Below are 16,371 nucleotides of genomic sequence, written 5' to 3'. Positions count from 1 at the left end.
AGCACTTAACATCAACAATGGGGGAGACTGGAGAGTCCTAGTGTGACACTGTAGGATAAGCACGGGAATGCTAATGGCAAGGTCAGCTGTTCAACTCACCAGCCGCTCCTTGGAAACCCTGTACACAGACAGTTGCTGGGAATCAGGACTGACTGAAAGCACTTAACAACAACAACAACAAACAAACAACATAGGGGGACATGGGGATTCCATTGTAGAATTCTCTCCTTCTATGGGGGAGACTGGAGTCCTAGTGTGATGCTGTAGGATAAGCACCAGACTGTTACTCATAAGGTCAGCTGTTCAAACCCACCAGCCGCTCCTTGGAGACCTTGTACAGGGTTGCTATGTATGAGACAGAACTGACTCGACAGTACTTAACAACAACAATATGGCGGAGACCCAGGTTTGATTTCGGGCCAGTGCACCTCATATATTCATCTGTCCTGGGATGCTGAACAGGCTTCCAGGCTAAAACTGTTTAGGAAGAAAGACCTAGGAATTTCCTTCCAAAAATCCACCAGTGACTACCCTGTGGATCCTAACACTTTGATCTACAATCAGTCATGGGGATGACGCGGGACTGGGCAGGGGTTCCGCTGTGCACAGGTGTGTTAACATTAACAGAGGGGAGACAGTATAATCTCTATTTCAGACCACCAAGAAGGGCACCCCAGGGGTGGTAGATGCTACAAAGACAGCGAGAGGAGAGCCTTGAGAGGCCCTGCCATGTGCTCTTGTTGGAATGCAGAGAAGAGGCAGCTGCGGGAAGAAGACCTGGCTGAGGCACTGTTTAGGCAGAAGGTCAATGCAAACAGGGAAGCATGGGGTGTCCTGGCAGGAGAAGTGATGTCACATGTGCATTCCAGAGCAGAGGAAGGATGAAGGCAGCGGAGACACAGGGAGGAATGCAAGAGTCAAAATGAACACAGGCAAATACTGTTCATCGATAATGGTGATGGTGGTTGCAATGCCGTGGCGTCGGTTCAGATTCATAGCAACCCTTTACAGGGTTCTGAGGCAGTAAAGCCTCATCTCTGTCCTGCGGAGCCACTGGTCATTTCAAACTGCTGACCTTGAGATTTCCAGGCCGACTGGTAAGCACAGAGCTCCTTGTTAACTGATGGTGCACAGAGGGGATTGCAATCATTGAGATGAAACGAAGTGTATGATTTGTTGGCTATAAAACTGAAGATCTTGCATGTAAACCTTCACTCAATTCACAATTAAAATAATAATAATAGAATAAAGCCGCTCCAGGTACCAGGCAGATCCCTGAGCACCCAGGAAGTGATGAGAGTGTTGAAAGGACAGTCCCCAGGGTCACTGAAGGGAGATGTCAGCATCCCCGGGCTAGGTCACAACCCTGGGGCTCCCCTGTCTCCAGGTTGGTCCTGGAAATCTAGTCCACACAGGGGACTGTGAGCTCCAGCTTCTCTGGAGTTCCTGAAACCCTTGTTTAAAGTGTAAATGGATTTTAATTTAAATGAAAATGTACATGCTTGACCTCAGATACTGCAGGTTTGGGTTCCAGACCTCAGCAATAAAGTGAGCCACACAAATTGTTTTGGTTTCTACAAGTGACTGGCTTACAAGCTTTCAAGAGGGAACCTAGATCCAGAGGGCCTGGAGGAAGGTAGAATCTCCAGTGAGTAGTATCCTATCTGTCTAGGTGGGGTTGATGCAATGAAATGCAGACGGGTCTCTTGTGATACAATAGTAAATAATTGTTATCAGGACTGATTGTGAGGGTTGGAAATGTAAAGGTAGACGTTTTATAGCAAGGAAGGGAGTGATTAACTTTCCAGTCTAGGAGCGGAGGTCCCTGGGACCATCAAGGGAGAAGAGCAGAGAGCGGAACCCTACCCAGAGAAGCAGTGATGCCTGAAATGGAGCCAGAGATGATGACGTGGAACGTGGCCCGATGGAGCAGCTGGGGACTTTAGATCCAGAGAGGGAGAGCGACTGTGTGCTGAAGACTGGGGGGCGGGGGGAGTGTGGGGGGCAGGGATGCAGGTTATAACCTTTGGTTGGTAGATGATGCATGGAGGGGATTGTAACCATGGCAATGAAACGACATAGAATAGAATGAATGTAAAACTAATGTTCTCCCATGTAAACTATCACATAATTGACAATAAAACATTTTTGTTAAAATTGAAACGATTGCAACTCACAGAGACCCTGTGGGATAAAGCAGAACTGCCCCATATTGTTTCCGAGGCTGTAAGTCTTTATGGGAGCAGACAGGAGCACCTGGTGGGTTTGAACTGCCAACCTTATGGTTAGCAGCCCAACCTCTAACCCACAGCACACCCAGAGCTCCTTTTTGGTTTCCCAGTGCACATCAAAGTTATGTTTACACTATTTAGCACCAATGTTATTGGTGTACCCAGGAATCAGTCCCAGCTCACAGCGACTCTGTGACGGGTAAGGTTTCCGAGAGCGGCTGATGGGTTTGAACCCCATTGCTCTGGGTTTGTTGTTGTTGTTAAGTGCCGTCGAGTCAGTTCCGACCCATAGCGACCCTGTACAGGGTTTCCGAGGGTGTAAATCTTTACGGGAGTAGAAAGCCTGATCTTTCTCCCGCGGAGCAGCTGGTAGTGTCGAACCGCTAACCTTAAGGTTCGCAGCCCGATTCGTAACCACTACGCTACCAGAGCTCCTTCGTAACCACTACGCTACCATTGCTCTGGGTATTAAGTCCCAAATCCCAGCCTGGGCTACCTTCAGCCTCATTCCTTGCCATTCATCCAAAGACCTTCAGGTTAGCAGGCTAGTGCTTATCCTACAGCACCACATCAGAACTCAGTGAGTATGTAATAACATATGAAAAAGTTTGAAATATTTTAAGAATCACCAACATGTGACACAGAGACATGCTGTTAAAAAAATGGTACAGACGACCATCGGGGCGAAGAGCGGAGAGCGGGACTCTACCCAGAGACACAGTGATGCCAGAGATGGAGGCAAAGATGATGATGTGGAGAGATGGAGCAGCTGGGGACTTTAGACTCAGAGAGGGAGAGGGGTTGTGTGCTGACGACCGGGGGTCAGGCTTGCAGGGTATACCCTTTGGCTGTTTGATAATGCATGGAGGGGATTGTAACCATGGCAATGAAACGATATATGATAGGATGAACGTAATGCTAATGTTCTCCCATGTAAACTGTCACATCAGTCACAATAAAACATTTAAAAAGAAAAAGGCACAAACTTGCTCGATGCCGGGTTACCACAAACCTTCACTCTGTACAAAACACAGCGAGTGGGACGCACAGTAAAGCGATGTGTGCCTATATATATTCTCTTCAAATGCCCCATCAGTACCAGGGTATGGGCAGGGAGTCAGGTCATAAGGCAGAAAACCCTGTATCTCTGGCCTCAACATCAGTGTAGTGAGGACACAGGTACAAAAGTCCGTCAGTCAATAATGCTGTGATTAAGTGCTCCAAATCATAGCAAACCTGGCTAATGTGTTTGAACCGTCAACCTTGTGGTTAGCAGTCCAGTGCTTATCCTACTGAGCCACACCAGGACTCATTCAACAATACCAAGTGCAATGTGCCCTGCAAACAAGAAGAGACATCTCCAGCACTGTCTAAGGTGCCTGAGGAGGGCTTCTAGGAGGAGGTGGCATCTGGTGGGTGTTGGCAGGAGGAGCAGGAAGAAGGGCAGAGGTGAAGATGTGAGTATAGTATGGAGGTCAAGATGTTCATGGGAGGGGTAGGGGACTCAATGGTGATTTTTTAAAAACGTGAATGGCAAGGAATGAGGCTGAAGGTAGCCCAGGCTGGGATTTGGGCCTTAATCCTCAGAGCAATGGGGAGCTATGGAAGGTTAAGCAGGGAGTCACTGGGTGTTAAATGATTCAGTCTTTCCTGGGATGCAGGGTTGGGGGTGGTTCTTTGATGAGAGAACATAGACTTCAGGGCACCTCAATCTCACCCTGCCATTTTAAAGAGCAAGAATCCAAGACTGGCCCAGGTGAAAGGTCAAATGCTTACTGAACGCTGTGGCTCCTCCCATCATTCTGAGAAGGACCACACTCTGAGAAAACACGGAAGAGGACTACCCCAGTGAGTCAGTCTGTTGTATTATTTCAACAAATGTTATTTGGGAGGAGCTTAACTCTTCTCAGATCTCAACTAAAGCTCTCGGCTTAATTGGAGTAAAACAGGCCATGGGGCCCCACCTTATTCCATCCGTGTCCGGGTGCTGATCAGTGGGCCTCCTTACTTCAGTCAACCTACGATCCCAACTTGTGTTGTGCCAATGAAATGGGCTTTTAAGGGAAGGCGGGTGTAAGGGAAAGAGCACTTCACTGGTAGACCAGAGACATAGTCTGGGATCCCAGGTCAGCCCTGAGGCACCTTTGAGGCTTGGACTAATTGTTTTGGCATACTGAGCCTCAGTTTTCCCAGTTGTAAAACCACAGGCTTAGACGAGATCGTCTCTAAAACTCTGGCTGGTCCTGTTATTCGTCTTCTTCATTCTAGCTGTCATTGTTGAACACTTCTGAAACAACACACAAACCCTCCCTGGCCACAGACATTCAGGGATTTGTGTCCCCGTCTTTCACAGACAGCGTACATGTGCCAAGTTCTCTCTCTTTACCCAAATCCAAAACACAAACCAGCTGTTGTCCACTCAGCTCTCAATCACGAAGACCCCGTGTGTCTCAGAGTAGAACTGAGCACCGGAAGATTTTCAATGGCTGATTTTCCCAATGGTCTGGCCTTTGTTCTGAAAGAACCCTGGCGTCACAGTAAGTTAAACAACATTGGGCTGCTAACTGCAAGATCGCCAGTTCAAACTTACTAATGACTAGAATGATTTAATCTAAGAAACCCTAAGGTACAGTTCTGCTTTGTCCTATGGGGTTGCTATGAGATGGACAATTTGACAGCAGGGAGTTTTGTTGTGGTCTTCCTTCTAGAGTATCCCAGAGTGGACTAGGATCTCCAACTTTTCTGTTAACAGCTGAGCGCTTAACTGTTAGCACCATCCAGGGAACTCAACAAGACCATAGTGTGTTCACACCCTGGACAAGGTTATCCATGTATTTCAGATGGGGAAATCAGTTGGGAGAGTTTAATGCCTTGCCCCAAATCATGTAGTGCTAAGTGGTGGACAAGATTTCTGAAAAGATGAGAAGCTTTTCTCTAAGCGTGTTGTGAACTCATTCTTCACTCCTCGGAAGCTGAGACTCCAGGCGTCCCAGACTGGCCTGAGCAGCCCAGGGGGACATCCCTGTGCACGACAGACAGCCAAAGTTCTCACCCAGCTGCCGGGGCTGAACACTGATGGTTCTAACGACCGCGTTTTTATCCTTACACCCAAGCTTGCTCTGTCTGTGGCATGCTCGACAGCGGGGTGCCCAGAGTCATGGGAACCCATGTCCTGGGATTTCAGGACACTCATTTTAACCCTGACCACCTCCCCTCTGCCCAAATTGAAGGTGTTCTGACCGCCTGTCCTACAGAGGTTCCCCCCAACAAGGCTTAAAGGGACAAGTGTCACCAACTGCTACTGCTGCATTTCCTAGTGCCCAGTGGCCAAGGGACAGCTGGTGTGTGCTGGTGTGGTGCCCTTCTAGGCAATGGGAGGTCTGAACACAGATCTCAGCCCTACCTGTGTCCTGGGGCAGGTCTCCATCTTCTATCTGCTTGTTAGGGATGGTGTTACCTCCCCCACCCCAGTTGAGTGCTGTCAAGTCCGTGCTGACTCATAGTGACCCTGTACAGGGTTTCCAAGGATCAGCAGGTGAATTTGAACCATCAACCTTGCAGTTCAAACCGACCTTGGAGCCCAGTGCATTATCCTGCAGGGCTACACCAGGACTCCGCCTGGCGATAGGGCAGGGCTTAAATACTGCCAAGTCTGCACTCAGCCACTAACCTGACCCAAACCTTGGTATTTTCCATCCCTTCCTGTGTATGTAAAAGCTGGATAATGAATAAGAAAGACCGAAGAAGAATGGATGCATTTGAATTATGGTGATGATGACCACTGAATAAACCAGGGACTGCCAAGCGCACAAGTATGTCTTGGAAAAAATACAGATTCCAAAAGCTCCTTAGAAGCCAGGATGGGGAGACTTCGTCTCATGTACTTTGGACATGTTGTCAAGAAAGACCAGTCCCTGGAGAAGAACATCATGCTCGATAAAGTAGAGGGTCAGCGAAAAACAGGAAGACCCTCGACGAGATGAACTGACCCAGTGGCTTTAACAGTGGACTCAAACACAGCTATGTGAGGATGGCCCAGGGCCAACCAGTGTTTCATTCCATTATGATGCGGAGCAGACTCAAAGACACGTAACAACATAAACCTACAGGTTAGTGGTTTGAATTCACCTAATAGTACCACAGAAAAAAGTCCTGATGATCTGTCTTTGTAAGGGTCACGTCATCAAAAACCCTATGGTGCACCATTCTACCCTGACACACGGGACGCCGTAAGTCTCAGTCTTACTCACAGGTTTTGGTTTTGACCAGACAAGCCCTGCAAAGAGCCATGTGCTTGCGCTCCATTACCAGGTGTGTAGGAGGGAAGAAGAGTCTACACATCGCTTGTATCTTTCCTTTGATGACGTTCCTGTTCACACAAGTGCCGGAAGTCTGACTTATTAAAAGCAAAATAATCAAATCAGTATAATCCCAGAACACGCAGAGGCCTGTGGCCTAGAAGGCACACTGGAGTGGCAGGTAACCACGTCCTGATGGGAGCGATACAGGTGTGGCAGCCCAGACCTTGCACAGGTGCCCAAGCTGCCCCTGGCCCAGGCTCTTCCCTAGGTTATAAAGTAGCAGATTGGTTCAGGTGACCTGCGGTGCCTCCCATCTCCAACACGTCAGGCAGGGTTTTATGATTCAGAAGCATAAATCATTAAGGACTTTAAAACAAGTCCTCTTCTCACTGACAGCAGGAGATCCTAAAGCATTAGCATCTTGCTGGAGGACTTGGAATGAGGAAGATGATTTGTCCTGAAGAGGGAGAAGTCTTGAGTCAGACTACAAGATTTGAGTTTGTTTTATTTTTTATATCCAGACAGCTTAACATCTGAATCCGAGAGAAGTGTTTCGTCAGATTATCTGAGAGAGTTCTGAAAATGTTCCTTTCAATGTTTACATTTTCATTCATATTTATTCATGTTCTTGTATGATTTGCTCTATACCTATTCCTCATTTATTGACTCTCTCTCGTTATCTGACATTTTAACAACAGTAGAAAAAAAATCTTCTATTTGACGTTTGTATTTATGACGCCTGTCTGACATTAACAAACACTGGAGGGCAATTCCATACTTACATACGTGTGTGTGACACACATTTGCAATTGTGTCTACTCTATCAAGTCTACTCTAACCCATAATGAACACACGTGTGCAAGTAGAACTTACTCCATAAAGCTTTTGAGGCTGTGACCTTACGGAGGAGATCACCAGGTTTGTCTCCCAAGGCACCTCTAGGTAGATTCGAACTTGCAGTATTTTAGCTAGTTGAGTGCATAACGGTACATATATACATCATTTGCAGAAAGGACATATATATGTACATATATCCTGTTCACATAAAGGGAAAAATATATATGTCTAGTATATGTAGTGATGTCTAAGATACTAGTAAGGAGCTCTGGTAGCGTAGAGGTTACGAATTGGGCTGCGAACCTCACGATCAGCAGTTTGAAACTACCAGCTGTTCTGCAGGAGAAAGACAAGGCTTTCTGCTCCCATAAAAATTTACAGCCTCACAAACCCTGTGCAGGGTAACTATGAGTTGGAACCGACTCCACGGTACTTAACAACAAGAAGATACTAGTAGAAAGAAATCTCTGTATATATAATCTACTTGTAAATGATGATTTTATAAAAATTTATTTAAATAATACCCACGAGCCTACCACTCGACTAGAGAAAGCAGAGCCCAGCGATTCCTTGTATAGTGTTTCCGAGGAGCAACTGGTGGGTTTGAACCATCGTCTTTGTGGTTACCAGTGCTTATCCTACAAAGCCACAATAAAAACACTTACTCCTATTTTACCTCACAGCAACCCAACAAGGAAGGAGGCATCAACATATTGCATTAAATGACAAAATTGAGGCTCAGCTTCTAGCACTTGCTACCTGCTTACCCCTAGGAATAATCCTCTACTAGTGATCCAGAGCTCTGGTAGTGTAGTGGTTAAGACTCGGGCTGTGAACCTTAAGGTCAGCGGTTCGAAGCTACCAGACGCTCCGCAGGAGAAAGATGAGGCTTTCTACTCCCGTAAAGATTTACACCCTTGGAAACCCTGCTCAGGGTCACTATGGGTCGGAACCGACTCGATGGCACTTAACAACAACAACAACAGTGATCCAGAGCAAAGATTCCCAGTGAGGATAAGGAGGGAGGACCAGCACATACTTCCCTCATTTCTGTCTATTCCTTTCAGCTTTCTCTCTTGGTTGTCCACTTGGGCTACTTTTATTTGTGACAGAGATCACTTTTTTCCCAGTAAGTGCTAACAACTTTTAAGATAACCAGGATCCTGCCTCATTGTAGTACAGTTTCCCAATAACAAGCGTATACCATGCCTATGTATTCGGGTGTAATGCTGAGCACCAAATCATAAAGCCCTGAGTTTCAATCCTGACTCTTCTAGCGTTTAAATCTTGGTCTCCTCATCTGCAAGTGGGGCTAATGAGGGCAGAATTGACTACTGACAGGTTCACCCCAGACTCAACGAGCCCCCTTGCAGGCCCCTCTCCCAGTTTTCTTCCTGGGGCCAGACAGGATGATCCAAGACCACCAACCATTTGGAAATCAAGGCAGAGAGCGAAGATGCAGAGTTGAGGGGGCGCCCAGATGTCCAATCCATGAAACCCTTCACCCCAAACAGTGACAGCAACTGACGCACGCCACATACTCATAGGATATTTAATGCCTGAGACACTCACAATGTAGTACGATCGCCATCCCCCTTCACAGAAAAGGAAACCCAAGCTCTGGAAGGTGAAGTGACTACCCCCCACCAACACTGCGCAGCCTAGAGAGGTCCTGGCAAGGCCAGAACCCCAGTCAGCCTTGGTCTCTCTCTTTCCAATGAGCTAAGCCACACCGAGGTCCTGCCACTGTCCTGGCTCCCAAGGACTCCCAGAAGGTTGTGCAGAACAGGTCTAGAGGAGAGGGTCCCCCCGAAGTCCACCTAGTATCTCCCAGCAGTCGGTGCCCGGGGATCAGGGTCAGGAGGCCTGCAAGGTCACCAGGCAGGGACAGCCGGGAAGTGCCCAGAAAGCATGCAAAGCACAGCTGAAAGTTGGTTTCCATGGAGGCGGAAGCAGCCTACACTCACCCTGAAGGGAGCCCACGGAGCTAGGGGTCAGGCTGCCTAGGACACACACCAGAGCGTGGTTCTCAACAGTGCCCCAGTGCCACCACCAAATTCCTTCTTCTCAGGACCCCCGGCAAGAAGTGAGCTCCAGAAGCAAAACTTCCTGTTGGTGCCCCCCTCCGGCTACCCCCAGAGGGGCCTCTCGATTGAAAACGGACGCCCCAGGCCAGCAGGCTTGGCACAGCTGTGGGGCGGGCTAGTCTGTGTTGTTCCATCCCAGGAATGTGCAGACCACACGTGTCAGGGAGCCCCGCTGGGGACGGTTACAGGAAGCAGGACAACAGCACGTGGGCATGGGTGCCCCTCCCTGGCCCACCCATGTGGGTGTTGGCTGCCCCAGCTGTGCAGGAGATGGACAGGACCCTTCCAAAAGTCCAGGCTCTGTTTCTAGCAGGCGGTGAGGCTCCTGGTTTGCTGTGCAACTCTAGGCAAACCACTCCCTTCTCTGGCCCTGCTTCCTCTAGGCCTTTTGGTGGCTGAAAGGCTGTCTCACCCAGCTCAGAAAGAGCAGTGATTTTGTGACATGCTTCCTTTTCTGGAGGGACAGTCACTTTCCCCAGTGGTCTCTTCTTGCCCTCACTCAGTGGGATGGAGCATGGCCCGCCCGCCCCCTCCCCCAGCTCAAGCCAAGCTCCCCATGAGGGTTATAGAAGAACCCTGTTAATACTACCAGCATCTTAACCCTTCAGGGATGAGAGAGGAGGTCAGGAGATGGGAGATGGGAAAGGGAGACCCCCCCCCAGCCCTAACCCCCCACCCCCGCCTCTGGGCAAGGCTTCAGGACCAAGGTGTTGTTATGTGCTGTGGAGTTGGTTCCAAATCATACAGGAGTAGAAAGCCTCATCTTTCTCCCGTGGAACGGCAGGTAGTTTCGAACGGCCGACCTTCAGGTTAGCAGCCCGATTCGTAACCACTAAGCCACTGTGGCTCTCTGAGCTAATGGGTGAGACTGCAAAGCCGTTTGAACTGCAAGGTCGGTGGTTCAAGCTCACCAGCTGCTCCTCAGAAACCCTACACAGGGTAGCTATGGGTCGGAATCGACTCAACGGCCCTTAACAACAACAACAGCAAGTTGCTAGTAAAATTCATTATCAACCCAGCCCAGGTTGGACTCTTGGTTAGAGTTTGAAGCAGAGGGCAGTTGAGCTTTGTGGGGCACTGATTGGGCATGGCATTGAAGTTCTGGCACCTCCAAAGGGCCCTCTGTTTGGAGTCTAGACCTTGATACTTTAAACGGAGTCTGAATCCCTCGGAAGCTACCTCCGTTCTGTGGGGCTATATGGCTTCACTGCCCTAACCCCTTAGAGATGTGTGGCAGGCCCAGAGAAGTTTCGTGGCTTGCCCAAGGATGCACAGTCAGGTATCTAAGCTACAGGGAGCCACCCAGAGGGACTTCCCCGCCTACCGCCCAAGCTCAGTTCTAAGACAGTACCGACCTCGAGGTCGCCCGGAGGGGGTTCCTGCAAAGTGTCCTGCAGAGGCCCAGGAGCAGCCGGCGCACGCCAGCCAGGTGACAGCTTCCTCGCCTCAAGGGGAGGCAGAGCAAAGAGCAGCGTCCCGGCAGCCAGGGGCGTGTTTCTCGGGCTCTGGAGCTCTATCTGGGTGGCTGAGTCCCAGGTTTTGGAAGAGAAAAGCTTGCGGGTACCGCAGCCGGCGGGGAGCAGTTGAATTTAAACTAAAAATCCGCGCCTGTCCGCAGCTGTCACGGTAGGACTCCCGCCCACGCGCCGGGCGCTCCTCCCGGGTCCCCTAGGCGCACGGCGACCCTGATCCCTGGGGATGCCTTAGGCCCGGAGGGAGGGAGAGGGGCTGACGCCGGCCCTCCGGATCCCGGGTCCCGGGCGCAGCGCACTTACCCGGCCAGGAGCGTGGAGAGCGGACGCTGCGGGCAGCTGGGCCGAGCCTCCCTAGTCCTTCCCCAGCGTCCCGGACGGCTCCGGGGCGGGGCCGGGGCGGGCCTGACACCACGCCGCCCCACCCGGCCCCGCCACCCTGGCCCTGCGAGAGAGGGGCGCGCCCGGCCCCGCGCGCGCTCGCCGCGGGCTCCCGTGCCACCCTGAGCTGGGCTGAAGGCCTGGCGGAGGGGCGGGAGGCGCGCTTCCCCCCGCACAGCCACGATCCCTGCGGCCCACCTCATGCCCGCGCTGCCCTCTCTGGCCTGGACAGTGGCCCGCCTCCGCCTGGGCCCCATCCTGGGAGTTGGCGGCGGGATGGCGGGTAACTCTCCCTGGGGAAGAGTACATCTGGGGAGAGAGAGTCCCTTACGCGCCCGGATTGTTGGGGGAGGTGGGGTAGCAGGCACATATGGACTTCTCTGAACAGAGTTTTGTTTTGCTTCGTTTTAAGTGTCGTGGAGTCGATTCCGATCCATAGCGACCCTGTATAGGATTTCCGGGGAGTAGCTGGTGAGCTTGACCCATAGACCCTGCGGTTCAAACCGGCTTTGCTGTCCAGCACATTAACCCGCAGCGCCACACCAGGGCTCCTCACCGAGCAGAAGCGGGTACATAAACAGAGGCATCCCGCCAGGAGGCGCGAAATTCAAGAAGGAAGTGACACCCATCTGCCAGGCTGCCTGTGGGGGCGCCCCATCCGGACCCTCCCACACCACAGTCCTGGAGCCACACCAGACACGGAATCTCCAGCTTCTGGCTGGAGTGGGAGACCCCTAGGCTGTCAGGTGATATGTTGGAATGTGAGGCAAAGAACGTGAATTCCACCAGATTTCGGATTTCCCACAAACCCAAGGCCCCCTTCACCCACAGACATCCTCCCACCCTCTGCAAAATCCGGCCACTTTCCAACTATTTAACCTTGCAGCGGAACTTGGTGTTATCTGCTTCAGAGTCTTTGCAGTTAGTTGCCTAGGGTTGCAGTTGTCTGGGCTTGGAGTCTGCCAAGCTCCTCCTACTACTTGAAGGCTGAAGCCGCCCTGCACCCTTCCCTCACCGGTAGGGCTGTTCCAAAATCCTCCCTTACAGAGATCTCCGCACTTTGAACGCCCTCCACTCCAGACCTTATCTTTTTCTGAATGTCCTCCAATGCAGCCCTTATCTTTTTCCGAGTAAATGACATATTTGAATGAATGGTTCCGCCTCCTCTAGATCTGAAGAGCTTGGCTAATGAGCATTACAATACAGAGCTGAAGGATGAACTCTTAATACTGTGGAACTCAATCTTCCCAACCTAGGTGTTTTGTTGTTAAGTACTGTCCAGTGGATTCCAACTCATCGCGATCCTGTATAGGATTTCCAAGGATCAGCTGGTGGGTTTGAACTGCCAACCTTATGGTTGGAAGTCCAGTGCTGTTACTACAGCGCCACACCAAAGTACATGATGGGTATGTTGTTGTTGTTAACTGCAGGTGAGTCAGTTCCTACTCACAGCAACCCTGTATAGGATTTCTGAGGAGTTACTGGTGAGTTTGAACCGCTGACCTTGCAGTTCAATTCTACAGTGCTATGCCAGGACTCCATAACGGTGTATTGTTGTTGTTGTGAAATGCATCGACTCGGTTCCAACCCATAGTGACCCTGTATAGGGCTTCCGGTGAGCGGTTGGTGAGCTTGAACTGCCAACCTTGCGGTTCAAACTGACTTTGCAGTTTGGCACATTAACCCACAGTGCCACACCAGGACTCCATATGGCTTATGCATGTGTAATTGTAAAACATGACCAGTTAGTCATGGAGTATATATGTGCTCTAAATTGATGGAGAGGTAGAAGGGTTAGCCAGAGCATTGGATTAACATGGGGGATAGATCTAACTGGAAGTCCCTGGGTGGTACAAAGGGTTAAGCATTCCCTAAGGAGCTCTGGTAGTGTAGTGGTTACGAATCAGGCTGCTAACTTCAGGGTCAGCAGTTTGAAACTACCAGTTGTTCCGCAGGAGAAAGATAAGGCTTTCTGCTCCTGTAAAGATTTACAGCCTCGGAAACCCTGTACAGGGTGGCTATGAGTCAGAACCAACTCCACAGCACATAACAACAACAATAGCCAAAAGGTTGGCAGTTCAAACCCACACAGGGGCACCTGGAAAGACAGGCATGGCTACTTCTGAAAGGTCTCAGCCTTGAGAAGCATGAGTCAGAATGTACTCAGTGGCAAATAACAACAGATCTAGCTTGAATTCGCATTTCAGAGTGGTAGCCTCGCCTCTTCATTTAGAACCCATTTATTAATGTGTAATTATTTGTAGCGTCATAAAGATACACACAAAGCGCCTCTCCCATCCTCATCCTTAATGGTTCCAGGTGCCCTGTTATGTATGGTTCTATTATCATCCTGCCGATGTCACAGGTGTAGCAGCAGTTGCCTTGGGGTTACAACAGTCATGCTAAAGGTGTGGATGGTGATTAACAGTTATTATAATACTTGGCATTTGAATAATACTCTCTGCTTTTCAGATGGCTTTCATATGCATCTCTTCATTATCTCTGCATAGATCCATCAGATAGTTAGGAAACATTTCATCAGTTTTGTCTTTCTAAGGGGAAAGCAAAGCACTGGCAGGCAGGTCAGGTGATTTGCACACAGCAGAGATGCACAACCCTCACTCTAGCCCTCCACACCCCCCTCACTCTCCACTCCACCCCTGCGTGGCTAGGAATCTACAGGTAGTCCATTTCCTCTAGTAAGAGATGGGTCATTCTTGTTGAAAGTGAGGTGCTCAGGTTCTGGTGTCAGACTTTCTGAATGTACCGATTTGGGCAACTTACGTATCCTCGGTTTCCTCTCTGTGAAATGGGTTGAATAATAAAAACTTATCTTGAAGGCTTTAAAGTCCTGGTGTGGCGCTGTGGGTTAATGTGCCAGACTGCAAAGCCGTTTGAACTGCAGGGTCAGCAGTTCAAGTTTACCACCTGCTCCTCGGAAACCCTACACAGGGTCGCTATGGGTCGGAACCAACTTGACGGCACTTCACAACAACAACATCTTGAAGGCTTTGTTGCCTGGTATTGTGAGCACCCAGCCTGTGTTTGCTGTTATAATGATGTTGTTGTTGTGTGCCGTGGAGTTGGTTCCGACTCATAGTGACCCTGTACAGGGTTTCCGAGGCTGCAAATCTTTGCGGGAGCAGAAAGCCTCATCTTTCTCCCGCGGAACAGTTGGTAGTTTCGAACTGCTTACCTTGCTATAATGATAGTGCTGGGTAAAGTATAAGAGTCCTAGTGGTGCCGTGGATAAAGCAATCGGCTGCTAACCAAAAGGTTGGTGGTTTGAACCCATCAGCCACTGTGCAGGAAAACGAAGTGGCCCTCAGCTTCCATAAAGATTTATAGCCTTGGGAACCCTCTGTGGCCGTTCTGTGAGTCAGCATGAGCGCGATGGCAGTGAGTGGGGGTAGACTGTAATCACTACCATTTCGGGCTCAGTCTTTCATCAAACATTTCCTGAGCATCTCTGAAACTTTGGAGAAGAAACATAGGCAACTGCTTGCAAGGAGCTCACAGTCCCCCCAGGGCAGTTAGATATAAGTTTGAGAGGATGGAACCTTCCATGAACTGTCCCTTCCCTCTGATATGGACAAGGGCACTGAGACCCACTCAGTCCAAATCCAGTTCAGCTACTTAGTTAGCTGAGTGAAACTTAGCAAGCTTGGATTCTCATCATTCATACTTCACAGATGAGACTGTTGTTGTTGTTGTTAAAGTGCCGTGGAGTCAGTTCCGACCCATAGCGACCCTGAACAAGGTTTCCAAGGCTGTAAATCTTTATGGGAGCAGAACGCCTCATCTTTCTCCCATGAAGCAGCTGGTAGTTTCGAACTGCTGACCTTGTGGTTCACAGCCCAATTCGTAACCACTATGCTACCAGAGCTCCTTGAGACTATATGTGATAAAATATTTTATGAACTACAAAATACTACATAGCTATTGAGGTCTATGTGGGAGAAAAGATGGGACTCCCATAAAGACTGACAGTCTTGGGAACACTAAGGAGCAGTTCTATGGTGTCTTATCCGGTTGCCATGAAACAGAGTTGAGTTTGGGTTGGGTTTGGTGATGCAAACAGTAAAGCGCTCGACTGTTAACTGAAAGGTTGTATTTGGAACCCACTTAGCTGCTTTACGGGAGAAACTGTTGTTGTTGTTAAGTGCCGTCAAGTCGGTTCCTACTCCTGTATGGGGTTTCCAAGGAGTGGCTGGTGAGTTTGAATCACCGACCTTGTGGGTTCAAACTGACCTTGAAGTCCAGTAGCTTTACCCCACAGTGCCACATCAGGATGGACTAGAAAACCCTATGGCGTGATTTGACTCTGTCATATGGGATGTAATGAATTACAGTTGACTCCACAGAACCCAACACAATAGCGTGCATGAATTTTAGGTGCTGTAGGATCAGCACTGAACTGCGAACTACAAGATCTGCAGTTCAAACCCACCAGCTGCTCCTTGGAAAACACAGTGTTGCTATGAGTCGGAACCGACTCGATTGCACTTAACAACAACAATCTTTAGCTTTGGGAGGACTGTGGCTCCATAGGATAAACACTGGACTATATACCATAAGTGCAATGATTCAAGCCCACCAGCTGCTTTGCAGGAGAAAGATTAGACTTTCTGCTCCCACAAAGATTTAAAACCTCAGAAAACCTCTACAAGGTCTCTATGAGTTGGAACCAACTTCATGCCATTTAACAGCAATAACAAATAAATGTTTGCTTTTACAAGGATTGATGCTTTCAAAAACACTCGTCCAGTACTTTTTAAAGCCCGACATAAGCAATCTCATCAAAAAGAGGGCCTTACTGCTTATTCATCCGGAGCCCTGGTGTATCTCTGTAGGATGAGCACTAGACTGTAAGGTCAATTTGAACCTCAAGGTGGGCAGTTCAAACTCACCAGCTGCTCCTTGGAAACCCTATGCAGGGTCTCTGTGAATCAGAACTGACTCAATGGCACTTAGAAACAACACTTCTTGGTCATCAGATAGCAGTCTTTTGCCCCCTCAGAGCTACCCATCAGAAAGGGAAGCCAGCTGAGTCAGTACTGGG

Source organism: Chrysochloris asiatica, unplaced genomic scaffold (assembly GCF_000296735.1).
Source record: "Chrysochloris asiatica unplaced genomic scaffold, ChrAsi1.0 scaffold00025, whole genome shotgun sequence".
Lineage (NCBI taxonomy): Eukaryota > Metazoa > Chordata > Mammalia > Afrosoricida > Chrysochloridae > Chrysochloris > Chrysochloris asiatica.
This window is presented reverse-complemented; position numbering follows the sequence as displayed.